We start from the raw sequence: 16,026 nt of genomic DNA, 5'->3' as shown, positions 1-16,026 counted from the left end.
ACTTCAAAAGCATATCCGGCTGACACTTGGTTTTTCCTCTGACCAAAGTGTTTATCAGACAGGCATATATCAGCCCGCTCTGGGGCATTGTGTTGCCAGTAACCCACTTCCTCCAGCCCCTGGTTAATTGTCACGACATGTGTCCTTCCAAACCACAACTTGGGAGCTATTAGTATCAGCTTCCTGTTGATGACTAATATATTCTCATGGCACTTGTTTCAACCAAACAGCATTTAAACACATTTGCGGTATTCAGCTCAGCTGCTTAATAAATCAGATAGGAACAAACAACAATCACATCTTTGATGAAAAGGATCTTTTGTAACATGATCTTCTTCTCCACATTTTGAAGTTTTAATAAAAGCCGACAAAGTTTTCCACAGTAAAGGAGTTCGTTTCTTACTGAGGCCACCCATGCTGCCTTTGTGAACCTGCAAGGTACTTTGAGTGAAATCATCCACAAAATGGCAAATGTTTATCATTCGCTGATTTAAAAACCTCAGGTAAACGAATGCTCTTTTTTTTCTTTACCTTCGCCAAAGGCTGTTTAATGTAAAGAAACATTGTTTTTCAAAGTCTCTGGTTTTCCATAACCATCTGCATACCAGCTAGATCTGGACCAGATGGAAAGAGAGAATGGAGGTTTTTCTCTCTTTGTCTGCCTCTCTTTTTTTCCCTGCGTGTGTGAGAGAAAAGGTCTAACAATGTGCACTGAAGACAGACAGTCTCTGAAACATAAGGCCAGCATGTGTTGGCGCGCTGTTGATCTACAGACTGCTTTGTTTCCAACTCGAGCCTCGCAAGCGTGCACAACAGCCACATCATCAGTCTGATAATGCCACTCACTACTTCAGTAACATACTAATTCACTTCTGGTGTACTGAGAGGAAGTACAAGTATCTTCACAGCCGCTGTGCATAGCTAGCTTACTGTATATTGTATGAAGCATAATACATTAAATGCATTACCAAAGATCTTGTCTCTGTAGATTCTGTATGCACATATCTAGATATCCTCCTCATAAAGATGCAAGGAACTGTGCTGAGGAGGAGAAGACAGGGGTGGGTGGAGGAAATGCTCTTAACCATTAAGTTTACATAGGCTTCAGTTCCCACCACCAACCCTTTGATTCAGTCATGCTGGCGCTTTAAGTGCTGGTGTTCTATCCTCACAGAATATTCTTTCAAATATTCATTCCCTGATGAGAGAAAACACTTTGGCACTGTAACATCTTCATGTGGAAGTCTTTTCATCTTAATTTATAATAGTGATTTGGCTGTACATTAAGCACTACTGCCACAGTTCAACCATTCATTGTTGCCATCGTTAGATATGCAGCCAGCACATCCAGTTCGCGGCTTCTGTTTTTGTCGGCTGGTAATCGTTTATGAATGCAGATGCATTTAAGATACATATGGCTGATTTATTTTTCTGAATTCATTATTTAGGTACATGGACCCAAATCATGTCTAATCAATAGAACGTGGACTTCAAGCAGTAACCAGAATGCCTGCAGTGCCCAGTCATAGTCATTAAAAAAGTTATCTTGACTTAATTAAACTACGCTGCCTTTTTATTCTCTTGTTTTTGGTTTCTAGTTACAAGTTTGTTAGGTTTATGCAACAATAATACTTGATCTGTTTATTGTGGAGGTTTGGCTGAAAATCCTGAAATCAAATCTGTGCTGTGTGCTCTGTTTCCTTGAGCTGCAAGCAATGACATCACAACAACATCACTGGTCAACTGCAATGAAGTTGCTGGACCAACTCCAATACAGGAAGCAAGACTGCTACAACTGTAATGTGCAGAATCATGATATTACGCCACTCTTGTCTCATAGGGTGGGCGTACAACTGCATAAATGTTTGTCAAACAAAATTAGCTTCTCTATTCACTCTCTTCTCTTTCAGCAAAATTAGCACCATCACACCTTTGGCCTCCTGTCAGCGCTCGAGTGCCAGCGGACATGCTTGTGTGAGTCTGAATATTTGGGGGTGCGAGTTCAATTTAGCTGGACTTTTGCTACACAATCTGGAAGGAAAGTCAAAGTTGTGCGTACTGTTACGGCTCAATTGTAGCTTGGCAGACCCACTCTCCATTGAAAATAATGGGCTCACTCTGGGCAACACTGCATTTGTGCACTTGGTATGAAACGACAGTAAAGCGAGCCAACGCACTTCAAACAAATGGCTTGTCAGACTCAGATGTGGTTGGATAATAGTTTGTACAAACTGATTCATTCCAAACATGCTCTCTTCTTTAGCAAGAAACTAAACATAGTCAAGCTGTAGTGGCAACTTCATTGACCCTGTTCTCAAGGAAACAAAACAAACTGCATATTATTTATGACGATGATTAAGTGATAGATTTAGCTTTTGACCAAACAGCCGGGTGACAAATAAGAACTTTACAAATGTTTCCTCAACACTAATGAGCACCTTATTTCCCTCTGAGCATTTCGAGGCTTTAACTTAAAACACACCTCTCCCTTTCTTTTAGCTGGATTATCGTTGCTGGCCTCCTTTACACTTTCCCTGTCTGTTTCTCAGTATCTGCTGCCAGCTGGCTAGAAATCCAAGCCATGCTCCGTGTATCACTAAATATCCCATATAGCTCTTTGGTCACACATTTTTGTCAGTTCTTGGTGACTTTACAGCATTAATCAGATGTCCTTTGAAGCTCCACTGATCTCACTTTTTAGCCGACAACAAATAACATGGACTTTTATTACTTGCTAGATATTTCGTATTTCTCCTGCTAATCCTTTCAAGTTTGTCCTCAGCAGCACTCTATGTGCAATGATCTGTCTCTTACTCCCTCCCTCCGTAGCCCTCATCCCTCTCTCTTTCTATCTAATCCCAGACGAAAGGGAGTTGGACACTCTTTCCAAAAGTTGGATTTGTAAATAGCTCGAACCACATCTAAGAGAGAGGCAGAATTAGCAAGAAAACACCAACTCGGGGCAAAGAAAAGAAGAAAGAAGGAAAAATGCAATATTGTTCAATTTCGGCCCAGAAATCCTTTAAAGCAAGTCCCATTCAGGAGGTTATGGAAGACCGACAAATGAATTTTCATTAGGGGTTAGTCCAAAGTAAACCTTTGAGCCATGCACAATTTCCATCCTCACTTAACATGAAAATGTGTTTGATGTCTGTTTTTCTGAAGAAATTATCAAAGGTAACTGGATCACTTTTGGTTCCATGACGACACTACAGTAATTTCTAAAAGGTCCAGAAGTATCGAGGAGGAACATCCACTGCGGACATGCTCTGAGGTGACCTATGCTGAGCATCGCTGCACTTTCAGACTCACGACTGTCCCACTCATGTTGGTGATGTGTCTTGCCTGTTTCTCCAGGAGACGCCTGCAAGGCACCGTGGTCTGATCAGGGAGCTGCTGGCAAACAATACCAGGGCCCAGTGCCATCTCCAGCTGCTTCCTCTCCACAAAGGCCTCACTGAAGTGGATTGTTCTTATTTATTCCTCTTTTAAAAAGCCGACATGAAAGCCAGAGCTGTTTATGTGTGTTTATTATGACTTGCGTCCACAATAGGAACCTTGAGGAAGACTCCCCCAGAGAATCAAAGTACGGGTGAGCGTTTGATGCAGGATACAATTGGTCTCAAATGCCAGCATCAGCTGTTACTGTGAGTTCATTAATTCAGCTGGCATTTAGGCATGATGTGGCATGACCTCAGCCTCGGTACAGCACCACTCGTGCTCTCCTTCTTCTTTTCTGCCACTAAGACTGCAAGTGGGCGTGCTGAGTTCTCACTACCTGAAAGTGACAAATGTCTCTGCCGTTGTTGCGCAGAGCACCTCGGCACTCACTCTGAAAACTTGGCCATATCCCATGCAGAGCCCTGTGGGGAATGGCAAAGCCTCACGTCTGCAGCCGATTAGGGAGAGAGATTAAGGCCTGCCAGGAGAAACCGGGCCATGGTGGAGGTGTGGGTACTGGGAGAGATGGAATGAATAAAAGACGAGTTCAAACCAAATCAGGCCTGCTGGGCTTTATCCACCATCAGCAGCAGAGTGGTTGAAGCTTCCTGATAAAGATGCAAGGAACCATGTGGAGGAGGGGGAAAAACGCTGAACCATTAAGTTTACATAGGTTTCGGCTCCCACCACCAACTGTCCACATGCTATCCAAAATCTATTCGCCCTTTTCTTCTTTTCCCTTCATCTCAGCTCCCACCCGATGCGATGGCCCCTTTGATTCAGTCATGCTGGCGCTAAGCTTTTAAAGGGAGATTTTTTTTGGTCCTTACTGTAACTTACAGTAGGAACTTTGCTGCCTGTATTTACTCCCTGTTGAGAGGAAACCATGTCATCCATTTTTAATTCAGCACAGAAACATCTTCATTTGGAAATCTTTTTATCTTTACTCATAATGACAATGTGCTTATAAATAATGTTTTGCTGTATAAAATCATTGCCATCTTTAATGGATTTTTAATAGATATTGTTTAGCACTATCAACATGGCAAGTTTAAAATAGAGAGGGGGCACAGAGGCAACTTTAGACACTTTTAAACAACTTATTTTTTATAATAAAGAGCTCAGGTTTCATCCAAAAACCAATGAAATGTTCTATATGGGCCACCTAAGCTAATAACTAAATGCCAGGCCAGACAAACACATTTTTATCCAGTGTTGAATTGGGTACTTTTGGCTACGTTATCCTTCCGTCTTTCGATTTAAGAATGCTTGAACTTTTACTGGCTGGTACTTTAAATATGTGATGAGTAAATCTACAAAGACTTTGTGAGGTGTGTTTACCCTGGTAGTGTTGGTTAATACCGGAATGAAACTGGCCAGTTTTAATTTGTTATTATGTGGTTAAAAAAAAAATCCCCAGTTCTCTAATGTGTTCCAGTAACTCACTTCTTTTCTTTATTCCAGTTAGTCTCTTTTTTTTTGTATCAGGAGTAGCTCCACCATCTAGTGGCTGGAACAGAAACATATCAGCTTTCTCAAACATGCACCCACTTCATATACAGTCTCCAGCATGGTACATAAAATAGTACTCATGTTGCTTCTGTGGTAACACAAATAACTCCGAGCCAATCATTTGAAGTTCATCCATACTCCACTAATGATGCTAATAAGGCTAATGACAAAGAGGCTCCTCTGTTCTTCTTTCATGTCAGCCACGAACAACATCTCCCTTCCTTAGGACAGTATTGAATGGATTTTGGCTTCAGAGGGTAGCTCAATTCGCTTTGAAAATCTAGGGTTTTCTTTTTTTGTTATCATGAGAGAGAAGGCGACTGGAGCAATTGAGAGAAAACGGGAAAAGGATTGTTTGGAGTCAGAAACACATTTCAAAGGCTTCCCCCAAAAACAGCCTGCAAAATCTGAGATGAAACCGGCTAATAAAGCACCACACAGCAATAAATAATGCAACAAGAGGAAACAACATGAAAGATCTTTTCATCTTCTTATGGAGAGAAAAGGGGAAAGGAAGCAATGAGAATATGTATACGCTTAGTTCCGTAGTCAAAGTTTGTTGGACTTTGCTTTGAAACTATGGAGCATTTGGTCAAGGGGAGAAATGTATTGTATATGTAAGAAAACCATACTGTTATTACTACATGTAGATAAAATACAACAATTTATCTAATTTTAATGGCAGAATATGCTTCAACCCTTACTGCATCCTCCATGTTTCTTTTCTAGTTGAAAATTTCTGTGACTCAGACAATGAACAGGCTAAAAATCCCCTTGCACCCACCCAAAATAGTTCTGTCCACCAGCTGATGGCCAAGGACAGAGATCAAACCGACCACAAAGCAGGGAGTGGGGGGGTCGGTGCAAGAGCAACAAAAGAGCTTCCTCTCCTAATCTCTGTTAAATTAGAGTAGACGTGCGTGGCAGTGTGGGCTTCCTGCAGAGGATGAAGGGGATTGAGCAGTGACTGGAAGTAGACTGTGTGGTTATGATATTATTAATAAAAACAGCATGGAGGCTGTACAAGTGCTAAATCTGCATGTGAGACCTGTGAATGTGTGTGTTAGTGGGGCAAAGTGAGAGGAAGAGAGGGGAGGAAAAAAAATAGACGGTGTGGAAGCAGCAGTGCAGTTGTGTAACACTGACATCTTGTGGCCAGATGTGTAAATTGATTGTAAGATAACTGTTTCATGTGATAGTTATTACATTTGTTACATTTTTTATCTACATTACCCCCTAAAAGTTAACAGAATTCCCAAAGATTATGTTATAATGACAACTTCTACATTTTACTTATAGCAAAAAATCAAGCAAGGTTATTTAAAAAGTTATAAACACCTTGTAAAAATTATTAAAACTACAAACAGAATGTGAAAAAAATAACTGCTGTTATCTTATGTTCAAGACATTTGTATGTTGTGCTGCAGAGATATCAACTGACTCTGAAATAGGGCTGTGCTGCACTCTCATGTAATACCACTTTAAATCACAAGGTGGTGCCACGGGTCGGTGTAAGATCAGCATAGCAAGGCAAAGCCACACATCTGCAGCCGATTAGGGAGCGAGATTTAGACCTGCCCAGAGATGGTGGAGGTGTGGGTGCTGGGAGAGATGGAATCAATAAAAGATGAGTTCAAACCAAATCAGGCCTGCTGGGCTTTATCCACCATCAGCAGCAGAGTTTCAGGAGCTTCCTGATGAAGATGCAAGGAACCATGTGGAGGAGGGGGAAAAACGCTGAACCATTAAGTTTACATATGGTTCAATTCCCACCACTAACTGTCCACATGCTATCCAAAATCTACTTGCCCTTTTCTCCTTCTTACTTTGTCTGATCTTGCACTCGATGGCGCCTTTGATTCAGACATGCTGGTGCGCTGGACTTCTAAAGGAGCTTTTTCTTTCTGTTCTTACTGTAATTTAAAATAGCGGGTTCTCTGCTTGTGTTTAGTACCAGCTGATAGGAAATCAATTCATCTATTTTAATTCAACACGGAAACATCTTGATTTGGAAATGTTTTTATCTTTACAATATTAGATAATATTGAAGCTATTATTACCTTTTGTACATAATTTATGCTTACTGTCATACTAATGCGTGATTTAGACTCCTGTGGGGAATCTATGCTCATGACATACATGTTAACCCTTCGCGTAACCGAACGTGCACCCCCGAGAAATATAACTACACGACGGTTACTGTATGGGTGGCCGTAGCCCATACATTGAGCGGGTAACCTACTAATCAGAAGGTTGGTGGTTCAATCTGCTCCAATCTGCATGCCAGATATTCTTGGGCAAGATTCTAACCCCAAGTTGGCCTAACCTGCATTTTAAATGAGGCACAAATCTTGGTTCTGCATTTGAATTTTAAATTTTCTGTAATGTCTTGAAGCACCTCTCCACTCTGTTTCAACATTGCTCCACTCCTGATGATGATATTGTTAATCCCTGTTTGCATATTTGCACCACTACAGGATCTTCTTCTTCCTCAGGCTGCTCCCTTTAAGGGTCGCCACAGTGGAACAGCTTGCTCCACTGCACCCGATCCTTAGATCCTCTGTCATATACGTCCTCTGCATATTTTCGTTCACTACATCCATGAACCTGGGTGTAGTGGATAACAATTTTTTTAATGAGCCCATATTTTCATATGTGAAAAAAATAAAGTTTGAAAAAATCTGTGAGAAAAGTACAAAAAGCTTGGGCTGCTGGGAGATCTTCCATGTTCCTGAATTGTTTTCCTTGATGGTGCTTACACATCATGGATCTTTGCATAATCTTGTGTAGTGTGTAGTCTGTTTTTTCTCCTGTTTATTATCTTACTATGCTTCTTTTTTTATCCCTCACCCCCATGCTGAGGTTACCCCTAATTTCCTATTAAAGGAAAATCTCTTTTCTCATCACTTCAATGTACTTGCTCATAGGGGATTGTCTGATTGTAGGGTCTCTACCTTACAGAATAAAGTACCATAAGTTGATTGTTGTTGTTGTAGCGATGCTGCTCAGCATCACTATGTGCATCATCTTTCACTCCATAAAGGTGTTTGTATGTTTGAGTTCAAAATGCTGGATTCATTATGAGTGAAGAACAAAAACTGAACGCATACTTGATGCACATTTAATTGCAGATGACAACAGTCATTGCTAATTGTTGGGACCCTTATGCGCTCAAGTTTCCATCAAATAGCATTTAAATTAGCACAAAGTGGTTCTGAGTCATTGCCATTATCCTGTGATGAAATATTTCTATTCCTTTATCCATAATGTGCCGAGTGACTGGTTTGATGAAAACAAATAAATACAATTCTATGGCTTTCAGATTCAACAAACGGGAGAATTTAGATGGATTTTTTTTTAACCTGTACACTCCATGGGAACCATCAAAACACACAATTATCCCCACTGTAGAGGTATGGAGTCTTCAAGAATCTATACACAGCTATACATTCGTCTTACTAGTGTATCTATTACCAGACTTGCCTACTACATTAAAATGCACCATAACATATTAATATTTTTTATAACATATTGATATTTTTCCTTAAAGTCCCTCTTGGTTGTCCAGCTGCGAATACTGTAATTTGTAATACTGTAATTTGGACACGTGACCCACAGAGGCTGTTTATTTTTGTGGTTTTATAGCAATAGAGCTACTGCTGTTTGGGGATACTTAACAAAACAGGTGGAAATGAAAAGATTAAGTACAACATGAAAACCTAGCCTTGGATATTTCAGGAGGTGAAACACAAACGTGCAACACAAACGCCAGTAGAGGGCGAAAGGGGACAATTTAGTTATCTCCACTACTTCTTTCTTATTTTAAGCCAGCTGGTCGTGTGTCGTGTGTGGCTTCCCAGTTTAAATAAAGCACAGGAAGGTTTTTTGTTTGAACCCAGTCCCCCCGCCCTGTTTGTATATCAGTATTCGGCATATTTGTATGGCAGCACTGGATGCGCGCAAGCGGACAAAAGATACAAAGAGATGCAGGTGTGCAAACAAGAGGGAGCTCGCGCCGTACGTTTCTTTGCTGTTTGTTTTCTCGTTAATGTCGGAGTCTGACATCACTGCTGAAAGTTCCTGTGAGTGTTTCAGAGAGAGAGAGAGAGAGACTGGGGAGGGTGAGGTGGGGGGAGAGAGAGAGAGACTGGGGTGGGTGAAGTGGGGGGAAGAGAGACAGATAGAGAGGATTACCGTCGCCTAAGCTGTGCGCGCCTCACCCCATCCGCATCACACGCGCTTACCTGCGCGGGGACTTTCGTCAAACGCAACTTTTGCTTTCTGTGGGGGATTTCGAGCCTCTCGTTGCCCACACCCAGGTGATATGGATTAACTGCACTTCTTCGAGGTGCGGCGGGGTTTTTTGCGGCGCTTTTCGAAGTTGTTCCACGTACAGGACGGTCGGGACGGCCCGCCCTGCGCTCAGGAGGGGATTAGAGAGCGGAAACCCGCTACTCGGTAAGGTCTTTACACCTACAACCAACCAGGATGAACACTGAGCACACATAGAGGTGCTAGAAACATTTTCTGTGCACCGATATTACCTTTATTTCCCTTACGTGCATGAGCGCAAGCTCTCGAAGCAAATTAGACGGTGCTTTGGCTCAGTTGGCTGGACATTTGTTTTAAAAATCAAATAAGAAAAAAAAACTTGCTTATTGTTAGCCTGCTAGTTTCACAGTGCAAAGAAAAGTAAAGGTTTAATTTTCAATTCATGTTCTTAATTAAAAAAGTTAATCTGCCACATTTAGAAGTCTCATTAACTTCCTCCGATCTTTCCCCTTAAAACACAGGCAGCTTAAAGAGTGCAGGTGAAAGATGGCACCCATTCACAGCTTCACCTGTTTAAATCCATCTCAGTCAGATTAATGGAGGGGCGGAGGCAGGTGGATGAGGGATTTTTTTTAAAGCTTCAGCAACAATCTGAGACGTAGACTGTGTAGAAAGGGCTGGAAGGCGTCCCTAATGTTCCACAAGTTCCACTCCATTCATTAAAGAGACATTCCCAGGCTGCTTTTAAAGCACTGGGAGTCGCTCAGTTTCTGTGTTCAACTGCTGCTAAAGAATTGATGAATAAACTAATAGTGCATAGTCTGTGTGAAATGAAAATGTGTTTTACTAATGCATCACTGCAACCAGAAACACACACACACACAGCTACATGCATTTTACAGTAAGATGTGTCTCCAGATATTTTGCTGCATCATGCTTCAGCCTTCACAGAGACTGGGCTGATGCCACTGTGTATGGCTTATAGGTGGCACAGTCTGCTGCTGCTGCTGGACTGTGAGTCCCAAAATCTATTCGTTTCGAGCAGACACACTAATACAAAGCGTGCCCTGATGCTCAGGATTGAAACTGAAGAAGACTGTGGGGCGGACTGCGTTGTGATGGCTCTCCCGGGCTTTACTAATTTATGATGTTATTTTTAGGCTTGACTACATTTTTGATGCTGCCTATTTGTCAAGTTTAATAGCGAGTGAAAACTCGGGTGTGTCCGTCAACCTCTCTGTGTGCACACGTGCCTAAACTTGATCAGGCAAAAATGGTGTGTGGGGATACTTCAAAGGCCTTTCGGCACTTTTGTTCTGTCATTGAGGTTTGGTGTGTAGTACTGTTCAAACCATTAAAAAGTGCTTAAAATGACATTTCTCACCTATACTGAGAAGAAGCGCACTCTTCAACTTTAGCTCCAAATGTAATCTCCCTCAGCTCCTCCTTCACAGTCAGAGCCTTAAATCTTTACAACCAGCTAAAAAATATGAGATGGATTTTCAGCCCGAGATGGGACTTTTTGAACCCTCATTCCCAAAACTCAGCTGTCTTTCTGACTTCACATTGTGCTGTAGTTAAGCTACTTGAAACGTTGAAAGAGATAAATCCTTTCAAAAGGCTTCTCCAAACATCTGAGAATATGAAGGCGTTGGAAAATTAGAAGCAAAGAAAGCGGGAAAAACTCCCCAGCTTCTTACTGCAGAGAGGTGAATCTCAACCTCGGGATGGCTGCTCTAATGAGGTCTAAAAGGTTTTAGGTCAACCCTAATCTCCTCTGCCATAAAGACGGCCCTTTTAGACACGTTGGCTTCAGTGTGAAACACCTGATTAAAGAGTTTTCCAGCAACAGCAGAAGTAGTTCTCTAAGCGCTTTTACTGTATCAGAGGCTTTCCATCATTTCATACTGGATAGGGAGGATCACATGCTGACAGCTGTCTGTCTGCTGAGTTAGTAGAAATTTTTCTTACTTCAGATCTGATCTTCATTTGAGTGTTGGTGGGATTCTGGTCAGTTTAGCATAATGGGATGTGGTGTTTCAGTTGTGGGATTACACTTGAGTATATTATTACTGCTGCAAAACAAAAGATATACAGAGCGTAACATGCCATTCATTTTAAAGCACATAAACATAAAATATATGTCTCATTGTCTATTATACCTGTGTTTATGTACCTCCAGCTGGTGTATGAACAAAAAACATTATCACCTTTAGTCATTAGTCCTTGAGATTTGCATACATTTGCCTCTGACAGATATTTAATATTGGATTTTCTTCTAAAAATAAATGACCAAATCTAATATTTATGATTTCTTTGTTTAATTTGTTTTTTTTAGTTCTTTTAGAAGAAGATCTGATGATGTTTTAGAACCCATGTATGGAAAAATGTATTTTTCTGCAGTACTACAATTAAATATGACATGACATCATTAATCATAAAGAGTATTTTAAGCTTTTTCTTAGGACTCACTCCATTGTCTTGTTGCCTGGAGCCGTCATACAGCTGTAGAAAAAAAGTGGGGAAAATTTACATTTCAGCACTTTGTGACAGTTTACAGCACAGGCAGAGCAAGCTGACAGACACGCATATGTTTGCATGTTTGAGCTTAGAGACATAAGGTCACTCAACTTTTGGCCGAATGTCACAGTTTTGTCCAGTATATTGACACTCACCATGTCTCACACGCATACTGTGACGCACTGAAAAGCCACCAAACATCTAACAGATAGGACGAGAGTTGGGTCAGAGCAGTTTGAAATGCAACCAGTCGATTAGGACAAATTAACTTTTGACATTAGTGATGCAATTGATTGTTTTTTTAAGTAATTGGAATACTTTGGATTACTAAATTACTATATCTCATACCAGAAAAAGAGGGACGTTCTATAGATAATAGTTCTGTTTAAACATCTCAAAACATTTTTAGTGAAGATATTTTTTTTTATTATTGTTGTGCTTTTGTTTACTCATGAATAGTATGTCTGACATTTTTTGTCGAGTTCCTTGCTTTGTGGCAGTACAAAAAAACCCTGTTGGTTATAAGCAACAACTATCAAGATCTGTGGAGTATGCAGGTCATGGAAGCAAAACTCAAAATAGCACACAAGGAACACAAGCTAACCAAAATAAAACAGAACGTTTAAACACAGATACAGACTTAGACACACAAACTTGACATACACAAAATGTAAGCAAACATGGAGACATGAGCTACTACATACATGGGATGCCAGGAAGGACACACAAGACTCAGATGAACAAGAGATAACTAAGATACGAGAGTAACTAGAAACATGAAAAACGAAACTAGGAAACACTGGAAATACTGAACTAGATGACGAAACAATGAGAAACTAGAATACACTCATAATAATAACTCAGACTTGGATAAAGAACACAGAGAGTCAGAACACAAGAAAAAACTGAGGAACCGTGACAGCAGTAGTTACTCCTAAATAGTCCTCCATTTCTGCAAAAATGTGCGGCGCAGGACACCATATTTTAAAGATGTAAAGAAAATGTTATCAACTAATCCTCAGTCATGCAATTCTAATTACTAATTATATATAAAAAAATACATAATATGGCATGGGTATTTTTTTGTAATGAAACTACATTTAAATACTACGCATATCATGCAATTCTATGTATGAATGACTTGAAGGTTGCAGCTGCCGACTTAAAGTCACATTCTTCCCAGAAATGAGTTTCTTAAACATTACTTCTCTTGCAAGTTGACTACGCAAAATAAGATCTGCAGTTTGACACTTTTGAGCTTGTCAGCACAACACAGGTTTTTCTTTGTTCACATAAAATCTGGAACCTATGAGCTAGAAGTGTGATGTGATGTCACTCTTATCCAGTAAAGCGTAATAATAATCTGGTAACTTGAAGCCTGATTTGCACATCCTGTGCTTTTAAAATTAACTTAGTTGTTAGTTAGCCCTGGGTAATTAATTCAGTTTTCTGTTATTTGGCTTCCAGCAATAAAGGAATAAAGAAAAAAAGATGATTGTGCAACACTTGAGTTTTTTTTTTATCGTTTTGACTCTATTTTCTGTACAGCTGTGTGCTTTCACCCCTCTGAAAAACTGAAACTTGCTCAGTTTTTGCTTCAACTGTCCCCAAGATGACTGGAAAAGAGCCTTACATCATCAAGACGTTTCTTGAAGGAGGAAAAGTGAGAACTTTTACATGGATTGATCAGCAGTGGCTCATCAGTGGTAGCTGATGTTGCACAATATTCATCTACCAGATCTTTGAGGGTCTCTCCTGCAGTTCAGTCTTAATAGTGTGCTGTAGAAGTGTATTACCGCCTACTCCCTTCCTTGGCTAGACTACCATGTAGGCGCCTTCAAGGTCTGTTGTTGCCTCGTGGTAGTGGTGTTGTGGCTGGTGAGCATAAGCAAATGCTCTTTTGAGATAGGCTTCACAGTCCAACACAATCACAACATTACATAATTATGGGAATAGACTCATTAAAAACTAAATATTATTCAAAGTGGAGTATTTTTATACATCTGAGCTGTCTACAGGGGTCGGCACAGCAACTGTAAAGAGTAAATATTTGTTTCAAATGGATGGACCCAACCAACAAAAGTAAATACTGACAAGATCAGGTGAGGCATTTTAAAAAGCATCATCCTCATTAAAGGACTTAAGTTACCCAATGCAGCCTGCTTAAGTGGATAATCAACATAAAGTGATGTCAGGAACAGGAAGTGATGTCACTATTTGTCTCTTTCTCACAGATAATTCCTCTCAGTTTGGTGTGTTTGTCTTCCTCAGAAATATCTCTAAAATTCCTCTAAAAGAACGGCTGGTCATCTGGCCAGTTATCTTTCAAGAAGTGCAGCAGAAACAATGCATTTATTTAAATATCACAGCAAAGGTCAACATGTTCTGCTGCACATATTGGCTGTCGCACACTGGCGTTCGCTCTATTTACTTTTATGTAAGGCTAGCTCAGCAAATAATACTAGTGCATTAAATAGATGGGGAGCATAGATACTGGCTTTGTGTATAAGCCATCAGATAGCTTGTTAGCACTGGCAGCTTCGAGGCTGTCAACCTGTTAGTACACCAGCTCTGAGGCAGAACAGCAGAGCTGTGTTGCCCCAGGTACATCTCTGCACACACAATAGGTGACAAGGAAGCTTATTTAACACTTCACACTCTGTAACAGCAAGAGACGATGTCCTTAAGAGAGAATTTAACTTACTAGAAATCCTAATTCAGATACATAAGTGAAACAACATCAGCTGAACAGGTTCATTGATAGTATAACATTATCCTGGTTCTTAATTATTTCAAATTTTTTGACCTAATTTTATGACAACAGTAGGTAATATGACACATTAGTTATTTTAGCAGTTGTATTTTTGTATGGAAAAAAGAAGTCCCACCACTGGCTCAAACCCTGCAGTGATGGTAAAGATGCATTACCCTAGGTAGCCTTCTATGGTAACTTTTTTTAAAAAAAACCCTTCATTTAACCAGAAGAAGGAAGTCTTAAGATTAAAATTCTCTTTTGTCAGACTGCCCAGATGTAGATAGCATAAACCAGCATTCCTGGAGAAAATCCACACAAGCACAAGTGGACATGCGAACTCTACATCCAATGGCCCCACTTGGGTTTGAACTCAGGTTGAGCCTTTCTTGCTTTGAGCAAACTGTGCTAACTACTTAGTCACCATGTTGTGTGCATGTGCACCAACCTGAATGTAGAACAGACATTTATTTTAAACTGCATGTCTTGTTTATTATTGTGAGGAAAATGTGGTTTGCAACCAAGTGCACAGCAACTGGGAATAAGAATTAGCACCTGTAAGCACAAGGCTTTGCATCTCAGCTGGAAAAGGAAGGATTGCCCAAGTGGCAGAGTTTTAAGTACCTTGGAGAATTTCCTTTGAGTGGGGAAGACTGGAAATTGACAGACAGATTAGCAAAGCATCCGCATTACTGCAGGCAGCTGTAGCGAAAGAAGAGCTGAGCCCAAAGGAGCAGCTGTTGCTTTAGTCTTCGATCTGTGTTCCTACTTTTAACCCTGGGCATTAGCAGTTGGTGGCAATATTAAAATTGATCAGGAGTTAGGTTTCTGGGTAGATATGAGGAGATCTGCCATTTCAGAGGGGGGCAGGGTAGCCTCTCTCCTGATGTGATTTGAACATCTCACTTGGATGCACTAGGCATACCCAGCTGGAAGGAGACCCGAAGCAGACCCATAAGCTGGAGTTCATCCTTCCAGGAAGAGTTAGAAGCGGTGGTGTATGACAGGGAGATCTGGGAACCGATGTTTCTTAGATTAGTGCTGTATCTACTCTGGATGAAAAGCAGAACAAGGACAGACGGTTGGAACGTTTTCTCATGCAGCGTATGAGACACACAACCACACCTGCATGCACAATAGGGGTGGGGGGAAAAATCGATACTGTGTAGTATCGTGATATTTTGTTCATTCATTCATTCATTCATTCATTCATTCACTCATTTGTTCATTTTCAGGCACAACAAATACCTATATTAAACATAAAATGCACAAAACAAAAAACAAAAATTGCCTGAAAAAGGAGTGGGACAAAGAAAACTTATTAAATCCCACCCCTATACTCACTCATCAACAAAAAAAACAATAAACTTCCCGCAGCTACGCCCATCATTGCATACAGACCCATCAACAGCCCCGGGCACATACAAGCATCTCAACGGCAGCTCGCAAACAACAATTAGAGCCTTCATAACTGAATACAGAATATATAAATTATAAATTGCATTACCACAGGTAACAGGCAGTAATAA

General features: G+C 40.6%; 1 protein-coding gene across 2 annotated transcripts in view; it reads left to right on the top strand.

The window, feature by feature from the left end:
* Positions 1-9,147: 9,147 nt before the first annotated feature.
* frmpd1a (FERM and PDZ domain containing 1a) overlaps positions 9,148-16,026 on the top strand; it is a 57,072-nt gene continuing 50,193 nt past the window's right edge. For both annotated transcript variants that reach the window (XM_005737374.1, XM_013911949.1), the window contains exon 1: positions 9,148-9,411. The gene's annotated coding sequence lies outside the window, so the exon portion shown is untranslated. The remainder of the gene's footprint in view (positions 9,412-16,026) is intronic.

The sequence above is a fragment of the Pundamilia nyererei genome, unplaced genomic scaffold (assembly GCF_000239375.1).
Source record: "Pundamilia nyererei isolate P.nyererei 1_Seehausen unplaced genomic scaffold, PunNye1.0 scaffold00075, whole genome shotgun sequence".
Classification (NCBI taxonomy): domain Eukaryota; kingdom Metazoa; phylum Chordata; class Actinopteri; order Cichliformes; family Cichlidae; genus Pundamilia; species Pundamilia nyererei.
Note: the sequence above shows the minus strand (reverse complement) of the source record. Positions and strands in the feature narration are given on the sequence as shown.